Source organism: Erithacus rubecula (genome assembly GCF_903797595.1).
Source record: "Erithacus rubecula genome assembly, chromosome: 15".
NCBI lineage: Eukaryota > Metazoa > Chordata > Aves > Passeriformes > Muscicapidae > Erithacus > Erithacus rubecula.
In genome coordinates this window covers 17503602-17518249 of record NC_136667.1, presented here as the reverse complement: position 1 = coordinate 17518249, position 14648 = coordinate 17503602, and the positions used below count along the sequence as shown (strand labels likewise).

At 44.7% G+C, this 14648-nt stretch overlaps 1 protein-coding gene across 2 annotated transcripts in view; it reads right to left on the bottom strand.

Moving 5' to 3' along the window:
• Positions 1-11537, bottom strand: part of LOC306808401 (ligand of Numb protein X 2-like) — a 28313-nt gene extending 16776 nt beyond the window's left edge. Inside the window, exon 1 of one of the 2 annotated variants that reach the window (XM_079318971.1) lies at positions 11317-11537. The gene's annotated coding sequence lies outside the window, so the exon portion shown is untranslated. Of the gene's footprint in view, positions 1-6973; positions 7122-11316 lie in introns of those variants that run through there. The other variant, XM_079318972.1, reaches the window with a different exon arrangement.
• Positions 11538-14648: the final 3111 nt, after the last annotated feature.

Below are 14648 nucleotides of genomic sequence, written 5' to 3'. Positions count from 1 at the left end.
AGATTACACACACAGGGATGGCTGCAGGGAGGATTTTTTTAACCTGGCAGTTATTTTAATGAAGTAGGAAATGTGGTATTAAAGGAAGCAAACTGCATTACCCGGTGGGAGGGTTGTCGTGATGTTTTGAAGAGTTTGTGATTGGTGGGGTTTTTTTAAGTAAAGAATCCCACACTCTGAAAACAACAACAAAAAAAAAACTGCAAAACTGTGATGATGTGGAAAATTTCTGAAAGATGATATGGAAAATAGCTGAAAACAATGACTTTATCTGGAACAGGTAAAAGCCCAAGCAAGAGGGAACAATGGTCTGCACCAGTGCCTGGAGGACACAGCTGGCACACAGCAGAACTCAGCAGGAGGGGAAGAAAAGAACAATAAGATAGCAGGAACAGCAAGAAAAAATTACTCATGGGTTTCTAATAAAAATCATACATCACTCCAATTAATTGTCAAGGTAAGTCAGGTATTTAATTAAAGGGAGAATGTATCACCAACAGAATCAGGCAGATTTTACCCAGCCATAGGAACTTGCTCACTTCCAAAGATGAAAACATCCCTGTCACAGTTCCAGGTGGGTACAACAGGAGTTGTTTGCTCCTCTCTGCCCTGCTGCAGTGCCAGGAAAGCATTTTCCCCTTCAGGGAAGCACTCAGGCTGAGTGAACACCCCTGACTTTTCTGTTTGCATTCCCTCCTTAACTCCTGCCTGGCTGGCTCAGCGCTCCCCAAAACAAGTACCATGGAAATGTGCCCAGATGTGTCCCTGGCCTCCTCTCTCAGAACCCCCCCTGCTCTTTGGGGCTTGTCTCCACCTAAAACAGGCAGCCCTGTTTGCCTTCTTGGTCTTTTTGCCAGACTTTAGCTGATCCTGAGCCATCTTACAGGTGCAAAGGGAACATTTCAACATCAGACCATCACTTAACATCTCCCACCAATTCTAATCAATTAGCTCAGCACCAGCACCTAAGGAAACAAGGAGCTTCCAAGGCAAACACTACCAATCAGAAATACTTGTGCTTCGGGTTGGACTATTTGCATAAAACTTTGGCAGGTGATGAAACAAATCCACTTTCTCAGCAAAAAACAAACCTCACAGTAATTTTGCTGATAAACTACTTTTATTGGGGGGGTTTTCAGATTATTTACCAAATCCAATCTGTGCTCTGTGTTTAAAGGTTACATGAGATGAATCCCCTCATGAGTAATTTCTGAGTAATAACTTGTGGAAGATAAAAATGTCACCACAATTTTGCTGCTCCAAGCTGACTTGCTGTCTCACTTCTAGATCCTTGAAAGCAAGGGGTGAGGATTTCATTTAAAGGTGCCCAGGTGAATTTTACTTTGACACCACTGTCCCTTCAATAAGGAGGCCACTCCTGCAGACAGCAGGGAATGCAAGGCTGACACCTCAGTGATGAAACCCAGCCCAGAGCCTTGGGCAAGGCAGGGCTGAGTGAGCAGCATGGGGAGGGCAGCAGGCTCAAACAAGCCTCCCTTGCTCAGGGACTCAAAGCACAGCTTCTGCAAGGGGAGAAGTGCTAAAATCTCATCCAGCACTGATGTGCTGCAGCCCAACAAGGCACAGTTGAAGTGTGTAGAAAATCACTTTCATCACTGACCCAGCTCCCCTCAGCCTCAGTGAGCCACTCTCAAAAGTCACAGAGTCCACAGGATTCCAGCTTTGGAGAGGAGGTTTGATACAAATTCAATCCTTTGCAACCCAATCTCAGCTCCTCTTCTAACCTCCAAACCCAATCAACTCTTCCATTTTTGTGTTTGGTTTTTTTTTTTTTGTTCCATCATTCCCCACTCTCCAGCTTCCTTCCACCAAAGGGTGGCACCTTCTCTGCCCCTGCCTTTCTCCAAAGTGCTGGAATCTCTCGTGGCTTTTCACTCACATAATGAGGGAATCACACCAGGATCCAGCTTGGTCCCCAGTTACAACTCACTGACTATGAAATTGTTAAAGCCTGACTTGTACATGTGCTGCTCTAATGGACTCTGCTGTTCTAAAAGGGTAATACAGAAATTCCTCTGGAATATTGGAAATTCCTTTATTATTCTAAATGATAAAGAATTATTTTGAGAATAACACACCCCACCCCCATGCATAACAAAGAATTGAAGGAAACAGACCAGCAGAAATCTCTTTATAATTCCTAGTTTCTTTCCCCATAAGGATTTATTTGATCACCTTTATCTTTACTGTATTAAAAAAAAAAAAAAAAAAAAGAAAATTACTGTTGGTTTTTTTTTTGAGTAGGATTCCTGGTACTGTAATACTGACTCAAAGGCTAGACTTTTTTTTTTTTTAAAAAAGATGACTTATCAGGTAGTCTAATCTGTATTCCTGCCAAAGCAAGACTATTCCTGACAATATTAGCACATTGCCTATTCTTGTTTTAGCCCTGCCAGGGCCCAGAGCCACAGATCTGTTCCCCCCCCCCCCCCCCCCCCCGCACATTTACAACTCTGTTAATAGCTCTGGGAGGGGTCTGCCAAGAGCCACACCAGCACTGAACCCCTGGGCACCATTCCTGGTGGGCAAACTGCTCACTCCCTGCTCAGCAGCCCAGACTTGGAAACAGAACTGATGACTCACCTTCTACAGCTTGCAAAAAAAAAAAAAAAAAAAAAAAAAAAAAAAAAAAAAAAAAACAACCTGTTTAAAACTGTGATTATCTAAGAAATCTTCCCAAGCCCGTGCCTCCACTTGTGCTGTGACTGAGCAGAGCTGTGCCTGTGGTACCTGGCTGCCCCAAGAGCAGCATTCCAGTTTATCACCAGCACTCCCCAGCACAGCTCTGCCTCCTGCTTTTAATGCATTTCATGTGTCACTGTCAGAGTGGAGCACAAATTAAAGTTCCATTCACTCCCTGTCTGCTCACACAATTCCAGCATTTGATACAAGACAATTTTGGCCATAATGTATCTACCTGGATTTCATTTCTTTGAGATGTAACATTGCTGCTATTCCCATTTAAAAACTGAGAGGCACCAGCTCCCGGAAATTGAACACTTTGTTACAGCTCTGAAGAGGATCTCAAGGGACCTACCTAAAACCACATAGGAAACTCACAGGGAAAAAGAACAACCCAAACAGAAAAGGACAAAATCATTCTGTTCTTTCAACTGACTGATTTCTAAAACCACAGATATGGTGAGTAAGCAGAGCACATTCCATATTGCAAAACACAGAACCATGCAGCCAGTCTGCAGCAAGGACACAAAACACAAGTGTAAAATTCTTCCTGAAGGATATGGGTGACTAGAGAATATCTCAAACAGCTGAAGTTAAGAAATCATTTTTTAAAAAAAATCAAATAATTGATTCTCAATATTAAAAAAAGAGTTGTACTGTGGGAAATAGTTTAGAAGTGCCATGATTACTGCTTTTGGGCAGCTGTGGGATAGCATTGGTATGTTGATATAGAAATATTGGGCTGAAAACCCAAATAAAAGCTGGTTTGGGAAGTGCAGGGCACGTGCCCCACGTCTCCTGCTATGTAACACTTCACTGCAATAATTATGTCAGTTATTATATTTATAACAACATTTCCCTGGGAGACTGGAATTGCAACATTCCTACTAAAGGCTAAACAATTAATTAATTTTTTGGGGGGTGGACAAAACAAGCCAGCACAGTCTGGATGAAGATGGCTGAGGGCACTGACCAGACCTAAAAGCAAATTCCACATGGATTCTGATGGAACAAACCAAATCCTCTAGAAATAAAACAGGAGAAAAAAGGGCAGAACTTTTCCTAAACTTTCCTCAAACAGTTTTCACCCAGTTAAGTTTTGTAGTTCACAGAATGGCAATTTTTTTCCGTTCCAGAGACAGAAAAAAGTGCATTGAAAACATGTTTTGTAACGGGGGGGGGGGGTTGCTGAGTTTCATTATTGCTGTGAAGAAGGGCTCCTGAAATGAGGCAGGTTTTATAGAACAGGCACTCCAGTCCTGACTGAACACTCCAGTGTTACCACAGCATTTCACAACCACCACTGAGCTGTCCTTAGTTTACAACAGTGGCACAGAAAAGTGTTGAAATGGCAGAGGAATTTTATAAACAATATTGAAGGAGGTGAATTTTACAGAAGAAACACAACACCAAACCCAAGAATGGTTTCAGGTGTTGATATAATTTCCTATTATCTTTATTATTTTCTGACTTGGCTGAAGATCAGGCCACTGAATGTAAAAATCCTCTGGAAATGGTGCATTTATAGAGCTAAATAAGAAGCAACCCTTTCACTAATTGAGCTTGCCTTGAAGCCACAGGATTTCTAATGAGCCACCTCCAAGAGGAACTGCTCAGCACTTGTGTGAACAGGTTGACTCAGAAAATCTAAATCAAAGCTGCTTTACTGTAATCAATATTTAAAAAAATGGAAATTTAAATTTCCATTGTCCCTATCATTTTTATACCCATTCTTTAACCATAAATATGAAAAGAAATTGTATTTAACTCCCTGGTGTTTCTGTGCTTGTTAAACAATTTGGTATTTTATCTGCCTCAGCTTCTGGGCAAGTATCTGTTTTCTCCACCAGAAAACAGAAAGCCAATTGTATTTTCATTAATTATAATCAGAATCATTATCCTGTTAGACCAGAAAAGGGTTATTATCTCAGAAAACCCTATCCTGAGAGATGAGCTAAAAGGCTTGAGTAGAGCAGGACTATCTCAAGGAGTTTTCTGCTGAGCAACTTTTGCAGGATTGATGGATTTCCACTTTTACATAACTCACTTCCAGACAGATTTATAAAACTTTTATAAAAAATCCTCAAGAATTTTATAGAAAATGCTGTCTGGTTAGTATATCTGAAACTTCAACAGAGGAAAAGATCTGTAATACTCACTTAAAAAATCTTGCTAGGAATCAACAGCTTAAATTGCAAGAATTTTAGTTTGAGAATGAAAAGCTGACATGAAAACTTAAGAAATTGGTACTTCTAATTTATTTCTCACTACCATATGCTCAGAACATTTGTTTCTCTCTCAGTTAATGATTGCACAGAACAGTAGCTGTCCCACAGGACCCAGAGTGCTAAAGTAGCAGGGCTAAACAAATGTAATCTCAAAAATTAATCCCAGTTCTTTCTGCAGAGCAGGAGGTGCTGGTTATTATTCTGTTAATATTATCTGGGCAACAAGAGCCAATAAATTTCCTCTCTCCTCCCTTCTTAAGGAATTAAGCTTCCCACCTACACTCTTCTTCCAAAGGAGATCCACCAGTAACTATTTTAACACAGTGCTCAGAAAAATGGATACATTGAATACCATCAAACTGAAGACAAGTGCTGCAGAAAAAGCTGTTTTATTGATGAATCTCTTCCTGCTTTCTCAGCCTTGCAAGATGCTTCCACTACATCCACCCTCCTTTCTACACCATATTCCACACAAACATGCAAGTTGCTCATTTTGTGCTCACAGGAATTCTTCAGTCACTTAAATCAATTTGCTTCTTTGCAGAATTTGACCCAAATTTTCCTATGGAACTTTTACCACACAGGGGTGGACTGTCTTTATTTTTTTTTTTTTTTTTCTAGTGTGTCTGTAATCATCTCTCTCCAGGAAATTAAATACTCCCACCTCCACCCTCACCTACATTTTCAATTTGGCATCTATATGCAACTCTACCCCTAAAAATCAGTTTGATGTTTGTGGGAGAAGCTTTCTACAAAGAAAGAAGGAACCCAGTGCTATTATTTAAGGATTTAATCAGCAATTAATAACCAAAGCTTCTCCCACAACTCAAAAAGCCCAAAACCAAACAAAGAGGGATTAGGAGATGTGATTTTAAGATTTGGGTTCACCTGAATATCTGGGAGCACACTCACCTTTCAAAGAGCTGTGTTTGCTCTGGGAACATGAGGTTAAGATTGAGTGTCCAATGGCTATAAATGAGTATCACATGCTGTTACCTCCTCACTGTCTGTGTCTAACTCCAAATTCATTCTTTCTAGAGAGAGACAAAATCAAACCTGCACAGCACTGTCCATCTGTGATCTGTATCTGTCATACAGGTCAGAAACAGGCAATGCTTTCTCAGCCCTGCACTTTCAAAGGGTACAAGGGAAGCTGCAGCCTGTGCACTGTATTTTATTTAACTGGTTGTGCTGAAAGCCCCTGTTTGAATCTCCTCACCAGGGTGGTCACACCAGAGATATTTAAAAGCAATGTGAGAAGAGAGGAGGAGGGAAGAAAGAGGCTCTTGCTTTTGGGAGACAAAAGGTGTTTCTATAGCTCTAAACCTTGCTGTCTTGTGAGAAACTCCTACACAGCTTTAATCTTTATCACATTCTATCAAAGTGCTACTTTAAAATTAATTTCAGTTAAAAGAAATTCATCTTGGCTACTCTCAGCCTTAAGCAAGAAATAACTCATTTTCTAAGTTCGTTAAAACACAAACAAGGAACTCTTGTTTTTTACAAAACTTTACCACAAGCAATCCAGCAGCATGAAAGCACTTTTGCACCTGGAGATGAAATATTTCCTATCAACAGACACAGTTTTTAACATCAGAAACACCAGATTAAGGCTTTGCTGCAGGATAAAGCAGCACAGAACTCCTCATCACCTGGTCCAAGTCTCAGTTTCAGTAGCACTGTTTTTTTAATGGTGTTCTGTTTAAAGAGTTTGGAACTTGGAATTTCAGTTCCACGAAATTAACCCAAGGCAGGATGGCTGAGAGTCATTCCAGAGGGAGCAGCACATTTCCCCTGGCTGGCTCCTCTTTTCCAACAGCTCCTGTGCCCGATGCCATGGGTGACAGCAGGACACATCACCCTGCTCAGACTTCCTTTCGCGGGCTAAGAGGGCTTTTTATGCAAAGTACTTTCCAGCCCAAGCTTGTTCACACTAACTAAAAAAGCTGAATTAAGAGCTAATTAAGTCTGTAATTCCCCTTTACATTCCATCTCACCCTCAGATCGTGGTAAAGGGGAAGGAAAGAAAGAAAACAAGTTACCTTCATTTAAACAAAACGAAACCTTCTCAAACTGTGGCTCCCCAGGGCAGCTGCAGCTGAGTTTGAAGTGAACTTAAACTCTGCCAGTGCCTCTGGGTAGGCAGAGCTGCTGCAACCAGTAGCTGAAATGCCCTTCACCACAGGTGACAGCTCCTAAGTAAATAATGAAACAGCAGAAGTCAAAAAAATAAAAAAATAAAAGTCTCTGGACTAAGATTACCATCCCCTAGAGACAGACAGAACAGTATTATATCTCATTTTTAGAAGACTTGAGACATATTCTGCTGTTTAAGACACCTGTGATAATGGTTCATGAGCTTACACTTGCACATGGAATCGAAGGTGCCTTTTCATCCAATTTCATGCAGTTTCTCCTGGTGTATCTTACTGACTTCCAACAACCCTCACAACTGGGGGATGCAAAATGCAAGAGGCATTTTCTATTTGGGATGTTTCTTTCCAAACCTTATCCCGATTTCGGGCTGTGTCCAAGCTGATATCAGCAGCAGCACTTTAAAACCCATTGTTATGCTGCCATATGGGGCACATACTTGCAATACGGGTGAATTGATAATTGTGTTTTCGTGTTCTAAAAATAATTTTAAAGTGGGAGTGGCTGCCCCATCAGCTAAAGGAGCTGAAACAACAGAGCAAAGTCCTTGAGCTGTTCCCAAATCAGTGCAGCAGCCACATTCCTCCTGAGCCAGCCGTGAACGACCCGCGCTGGGGAGGGAAGGGGAGGAATTTCCTTTCTCTGCTCGCTTTTCACAGCCGGAGATTCAGACCAAAGGAGCTCCAGGTGTTGCTGTCCCAGGGAATTGGGGACTAAAAGGCCCAGGAGAGCCATTATGTTTATTTTTATGTATCCTCCCCGAAATAATCACGCGGCAATTTTTGCTCCCATCGGTTGTGATCATGCACAAGAGGAAATCCTCAGCTCTCGGCTCCCAGGGCAGGGACTGCCGCCGTTATTTGCGGGGTAGAAATCTGCAATAGCATTTATTATGTGAGAAAATTTCTCTGTTATCAACCCCCCAGCTTAGATAAGTCAGAGAACTTTACAAATAGGGCTGCCCGTGATTTACTGGACTTTCAGCAACGGCCACACTGATGTCGCAGGTGAGTCCCTTGAACCCGCAGAGGAACAGGACAACTTTTATCTCAACTCCTTTTTAACTGTCAGAAAATCGGCTTTTCAAGAGACTCTGCTGCTGCTGCTCACAAAACTTGCATGATTTAAGGTACAAAGAGTAGGCAAAGTTGGACAACACTTTTAAAAAACACATAATCCCTTCTAGTGCTTCCCTTCCAGAATATTCCAAATAAGAAACTGCAGTCTCCAAACAAAATTTGAACAGGGAAGCTCTAAACTTAGGGATCACTATATAAATATATATATTTAAAAATGTTTTAAAAGCCTTTGCCTGTAAGCTGCTGTTTGTCTCTCCAAATTCTTCCATCTTTATTCCATTTCCCTTCTTTCAGCCTTAAGTGCTTTTTCCTGGACCAGCACTTTAATTCTTACTGCTCATCCATCTCAATCCCCTCTAACCCTTCAGATGGCTTGTGAGATACTGACTCATGGGCAATTTCTTATCTGCAATATCAGAAAAACTGCCGGATATTTTCATATTTTCAAACTTCATTCGTGTCAAGAAATTTCTAAGCCAAGAGCAACGTTTTCTGTGCTATAAATCAGGGTCTGTAAACTGATGAGGGACTGTCAAATGCAATTCCTAACAACTGTATGAGCAGCACCACTAAAGTAAACTGAGAAGGAGAAGCCAAACAAGAGGGTTTTGTATTAAACCAGCAAAACATATTCAGGCCTGTGAGTAAGGCAACAGCTGCAACTCCTCTGGGGAGATCCACACGAGCAGAATGAAATTATGCAGCTTCAGTTTCAAAGAGAAATCGATAGAGCTGTTGCAGCAGGAAGTTTTTATTTTAATGCAGAAAATAAGATATATATAGCAGTGCAAGGAGAAGTGAAAATACAGCAGGGGTGTTTAGTGAGCTACAGAGTATTTTATTTTGCAGTGATATTTATTCTTTTAGGCATGGAAGTCTAAGACTCTACAATCTCAAAAATGTGTAAATTCTTTTATTAACCACATTTGGGGAAGTACTGCATTATCATAGTTTACAAACCCATTAATTAAAATTTCTAGGAGTTACTGGAATTGCCATTCAGGGAGCACTAAGTTTATCCAGAATAAATCTGAACCTGTCTCATCAGGTAACTTCAAACCTCAGGAAGTTTTTTTTTGGGAGTCATGTAGCTGCCAGGTCCCTTCTGGAGCTGTTTCTTCTACCTTTTGGAGCCCTCATTCCCCAGCCATATGGTTGGGATGGTTTCTTAACTCTTGCTCACCTCCCTCAGTAATCATTTGGATAAAAACTTGGAATTTGTCATTCAACAGATGTTCCTTTTTGCTGCACACCACAAGGTCCTCCTCTGCTGTTCATCCCAGGGGTTTTGTGCCAGTGTATCCCCATAATTGAAAGGAATCCCATCTGCACCCAGCCTGCATGCTAACACTTCCACAGGGGAGTGAAGGTGTGGATTTCCAGCACAGCTGAGTTTTCCAACTGGGGAGTCCCAGAGAAGCTTGACCTCCTGTTTATCATTTCCCTGCTCCATCCCCAGCCATATGACCCCTTTGTTTTGCCCAGCACAAGCACTGGTGCTGTTCTGACTCCATAAACTGGTTCAGGGAGCAAATCCCTCTGGGAGAGGGAATAAATATTCCCACTGCCTTAGGCCCTTTCAGCAACAGACACACTACATCTGCTCAGGGAAACCGTGAAAGACGACGTGGGGTGTGCAACTTCAGAGAAAGAAGTTTTGTTTTGAAGGAGCCATGTGTACAATCTGCTCTCCCTCGGCTGGAGAGCTGCCAAAAGAGCTCCGGCATCAAGGACGAACGTCAGCGCCGTCCCTCAAAGGCACAGCACACAACAGGCGCCGCTGCGGGAGAGCTCAGTTCTCCCACCACCCAAACCTCGGGCTGCTTGAGCCCCCAGGGCCTGAAGGATTACACAGGACAGCTCTGGGCTGCTGTGACAGCGACACAAATTTCGCTGGGCTGCCAATTATCTCCACCGTGCCCCTGCTGCGACACACCTTCTGCAGAGCAGAGATCTCCCCTACCATTTACATCGGCGCTTGAGCTGGAATAATTCTTTCCTATGGAAACTTTATGTTCTGGTCCTTTCGCCTTGGCTAAAAAACTGGAGCAGAAGTTTAAATATGACACTTTTTCGGCTTGAGAAGCAGCAGGGAAGCACTCATTTCGCATTTCTTACTTTCCCGGGGTAAAGTAGGTCCCAAAAACCGCTCAAGGAGTTGAAAGTGTTGTTTCAAGCGGGGCTTAAAGCAAACTAAGCCTGCAGTGCCACCGAAAGGGGCAGTCTCGCTGTCCCTGCCACCTCCTGCGCAGGCATCAGCTGGCTGCTGCCTGATCTGCTCCTTCTCTTATTCTAGATAGCAAGTGCACACAGCCAAGCAGAGCAGGATCACCCCTTCAGCAGCACACAGGCTCACTCTGCTTTACACTCCTCATAAATAAAACAAACCTTCTTAAATAGGATTCTTCCCAGATAGATGGTTAATCTTTGGGGTAAACTAGCCCTTATCATCACCTGTACTTCTTACCTTTAAGGTATTTCCAAAAGGTCCACATCCTCCCCTTGCTGTGCTCTGCTTGTTTATCTCAACTTCTATTTATAGGCTTTTTTCCCCCTGCATTAATTACCAGCAAACTCGCCGACTTTGCCGCTCTCCGTCTCCTAGCAAAGACATTTCTGTTCCGCTGCCTCCCTGCGACCCCCACAAGTAGAAAATCGCCGGGTTTGGTGGGTGCTGCCCAGGCATGAGCTGTGAAGAGTTAAACCCTGGGGCCAGCAGCCTTCACCTGCGCTGCCCGTGTCACTGATAAGGGACATTGGCTGCGGTCACGGCCGGGAGCCCTCGGCAGGGCTCTGCTGGGAGAACGGGAACCTCGGGGATGCGACCTCAGCCCGGCGGGACCCTCAGGGATCCCGCACCCCCTCAGCTTCACGGAACCCCCCCGAGTCCCTTAAGAGACCCGCATCCCCTCAGGGAACCCATGTCCCCTAAGGGAACCCACGTCCCCTCAGCCGCACGGGACCCCTCCAGTCCCTTAAGGGACTCCTCATCCCCTCAGCTCCGGTGGGACCCCCAAGCCCCTCATGGATTCCCGCACTCAGCCGGTCGGGATCCCCCGAATCCTTCAGGGAACCGCAGCCCGGTGGGAGCCCCGCGCCTCCTCAGGGACTCCCGGGACTCCCCTCAGTCCCCCCACACCGTGCCCGCTCACCTGCGGCCGCCGGGGGCGGGAAAGGGCTCGCTTGCCGCCGGGATAAGGAGGGAAGAGGTGCTGGAAGCCCAGCGCCAAGCCGGCCTGCGACGGCGGCGAGCGCGGCGCCTCCACCAAGTTTCCGGGCGGGGAAGAAAGTCGAAACCTACGTGAGAGGAGGAGGAGGCAGCGCAGCCGCCCAGGTGTCACTAGCCCGCCCGCCCGGCACGGCTCGGCCCAGCCCTGCCCTCCCCTCACCGCCTCCGCCTCCTCTTCCTCGGCCGCCGCCTCCCGGGCCGCGCACACCCGGCGGCCTTGGCCCGCCCCGCCGGAGGAGCCGCGGGGACTGGGGCGCGTCCCGGCCTCGACCTCCCGCTGCCCTCAGGGCATCCCCGCTGCCCTCAGAGCACTCCTCCTTCCCTCAGGGCATCCCCCGCTGCCCTCAGAGCACTCCTCCTTCCCTCAGGGCATCCCCCGCTGCCCTCAGAGCACTGATTCTTCCCTCAGGGCATCCCCCGCTGCCCTCAGAGCACTGATTCTTCCCTCAGGGCATCCCCCGCTGCCCTCAGAGCACTCCTCCTTCCCTCAGGGCATCCCCCGCTGCCCTCAGAGCACTGATTCTTCCCTCAGGGCATCCCCGCTGCCCTCAGAGCACTGATTCTTCCCTCAGGGCATCCCCACTGCCCTCAGAGCACTCCTCCTTCCCTCAGGGCATCCCCCGCTGCCCTCAGAGCACTCCTCCTTCCCTCAGGGCATCCCCCGCTGCCCTCAGAGCACTCCTCCTTCCCTCAGGGCATCCCCCGCTGCCCTCAGAGCACTCCTTCTTCCCTCAGGGCATCCCCGCTGCCCTCAGGGCAATCCCCATTCCCTCGGGACATCCCTGTTTCCCCGCAGTTCAATTTCCCTTCACGGCAATTCCCACAGCCCTCGGGAAAATTCCTGCTGCCCTCAGGGGCCATTCCCGCTCTCCTCAAGTCCATTCCTGTTCTCACAGGGGCAATTCTTGCTCCCCTCCGGGACAATTCCCACTCTCCTCAGGGCATCCCTCTTCCCTTCAAAGCATTCCTGCTCCCCTCAGCGACAATTCCTGCTTCCCTCAAGGGAAAGGATGGAACTGGGTACAAGAGAGTGCTGATTTCCCTGTTGCTTCTATAAACTCCAAGTAGGTCCAGATTCCAGTGTTCCTATTGAGGTAACTCCTGGGAACTCTCTTGCTTCAAACCAGCAAAATGACAAACCACACATGTGGGGTTTTAAAATTTCCAAGCTGTGTTAGCACTATGTCCAAGCTTGGAATTCCTCCCAAAGGAAGAGACTGACCCCACAAGACCCAACCCACCATAGTTTGTAGGTTATAATTTCTTTCTCTTGTTCATCACACAGCCTTGGAATTGCTCTTTCTACAGACAAGAGAGTCATGAAGTAATAAAGAAGATGACGTTCTGACAATAAAGAAAATAGAACTTTAAACCAGCAGTTTAGAGGAGGAAGGGAACCTTTGTACACTGAAAGGTAACTAGTGTAGATGGAACGAGCACACGCCTGTCTGCATTTGATCATTCAGGATATCCCACAATTGCTGATAAAGACCTAAATGGAGGGAGGAAAAACTGCTTTTTATGTCCTGAAAACACCTTCTCTGCATTCATAGGGCTGGGGATCCGTGTTATTCAATAATATTCAATAAATGAGAGAAGAGACCATCTTTTATTTGGGGACTGGAACTAAATTATATATAAGGTCTTTTCCAATCCAATCCATTCTATGATTTTATATCAGTTTTTAAATTCAGTTTGTCCATTTTATGTCAAATCTCCTATGGAGTCTTTCTGAATTTTGCTACCTTATTAATTCCTTCTCTTCCCTGCTTTTGTCTTTTGAAATTTTCCAGTGAGGGACTGTGAGCTGTGCTTGGGAGTGAGTGAGGGATCTTTTTGTTGCACAGGTGAGGCTGTAGGAGGTACACCACGTACTGAAAAAGCAGCAAGGCCCATTCATTATTTTATTTAGATTATGGTTGGAAATCTAATGGAATTGGGACACACATCTTTGCCCACATGAGCTCTGTGCAGCTCTGGGGTGAGAACAGGAAATGTGTGGGTGAGCTTGTGCTATGGGGAGACAAACCCCATGGAAATGTCAAATGGATGCAAATCTTCAAACTGAGGAATTCTGTCAAGTTAGCACTAGCTGGAGATTTTTATCAGGTGTTTCTGAGTGGACAGCATGACCATACATAATTAAGATCTGGTGAAAGTTTATTGTATAAGCGTGCTGGAATTCTGGTTTGGTTTTGTAATAAAGGAATCCCACTGAGTCATGGCTACTAAATGGACTCATAGAGGACACAGGTTCTCTTCTGCAGAGCTAACACAAATGGAAGGCACTGGATTTAATTTGTTTTTTAGCCCAGGCAAAAGAAGCCACATCTTAAATAAGGCTTGGCCTGGTGACATGAAGTCTTTGCTGTATTACTGGTTCCTACCTGCTCCTGTTCCTGCCCTGGAAAACAAGGCATACCAAGCACTGTGAACCAGATCAGGAGACTGATCCAGCTGAAAAACAAACCAGGTGAAAAATCTCTAGAAATCTATTTTATGTTGAATATATAAACACATTTAAAATAGATGGATATATTTTTAAAGCCACATAGAATTGCCCAATCTAGTTTATAATTCAGAGGTGGAATGGATGGATGAGATTCTTCCCAAAAGAATGTTAAGGAAACAGTCAGAAGAGCAAAGTGGCTAAATATGAAACTGATCCTGGTGAAGAAGGATCCCAAACAACAGCTGAATATTCAGTTTGCAAAGTGTAAATTAATTGCTCCACTGGATTGTTGGGCTGGCAGTTAAAGTGTTGTGTAAACCTGAAGAGAAGGCTCAGATGTGAGTGTTCTGCATGGAAAACATCTCAATATTTGGGAGAGAAATAGTTTCTGGGGTAACACTCAAAGGGTGACTTTGGTTAAATTGATGCTGGTGAGAATCTCACTCAGCTGTGCCTTGTCTGGCACCTCTCACAAACCCCACACTCTGGTCTTCACTGTTGATTTGGAAACACCAAAATTATGCACAACTCAAGGAGTTTCTATTTACTAGCAATTCTGCTGAATTACCAGTGTGGTTTTGAGAGCTGCAAAGACTCCCTGTCATAAAATCCAACAATCTCAGGTTGAGTTTTATCTGCTTTCACTGCTGATAATTTCCTCTGTGTGATTTGTACAGTAACCACAGTGTGGGAAAGATGATTGTCCACACACCTGTGCTGTGCATGTGTCTGGATTAAAATGCAGTTTTCTGGCAAACAGAATTTTAAAAATCCACTGAATAAACTTGCATGTTTGCAGATTA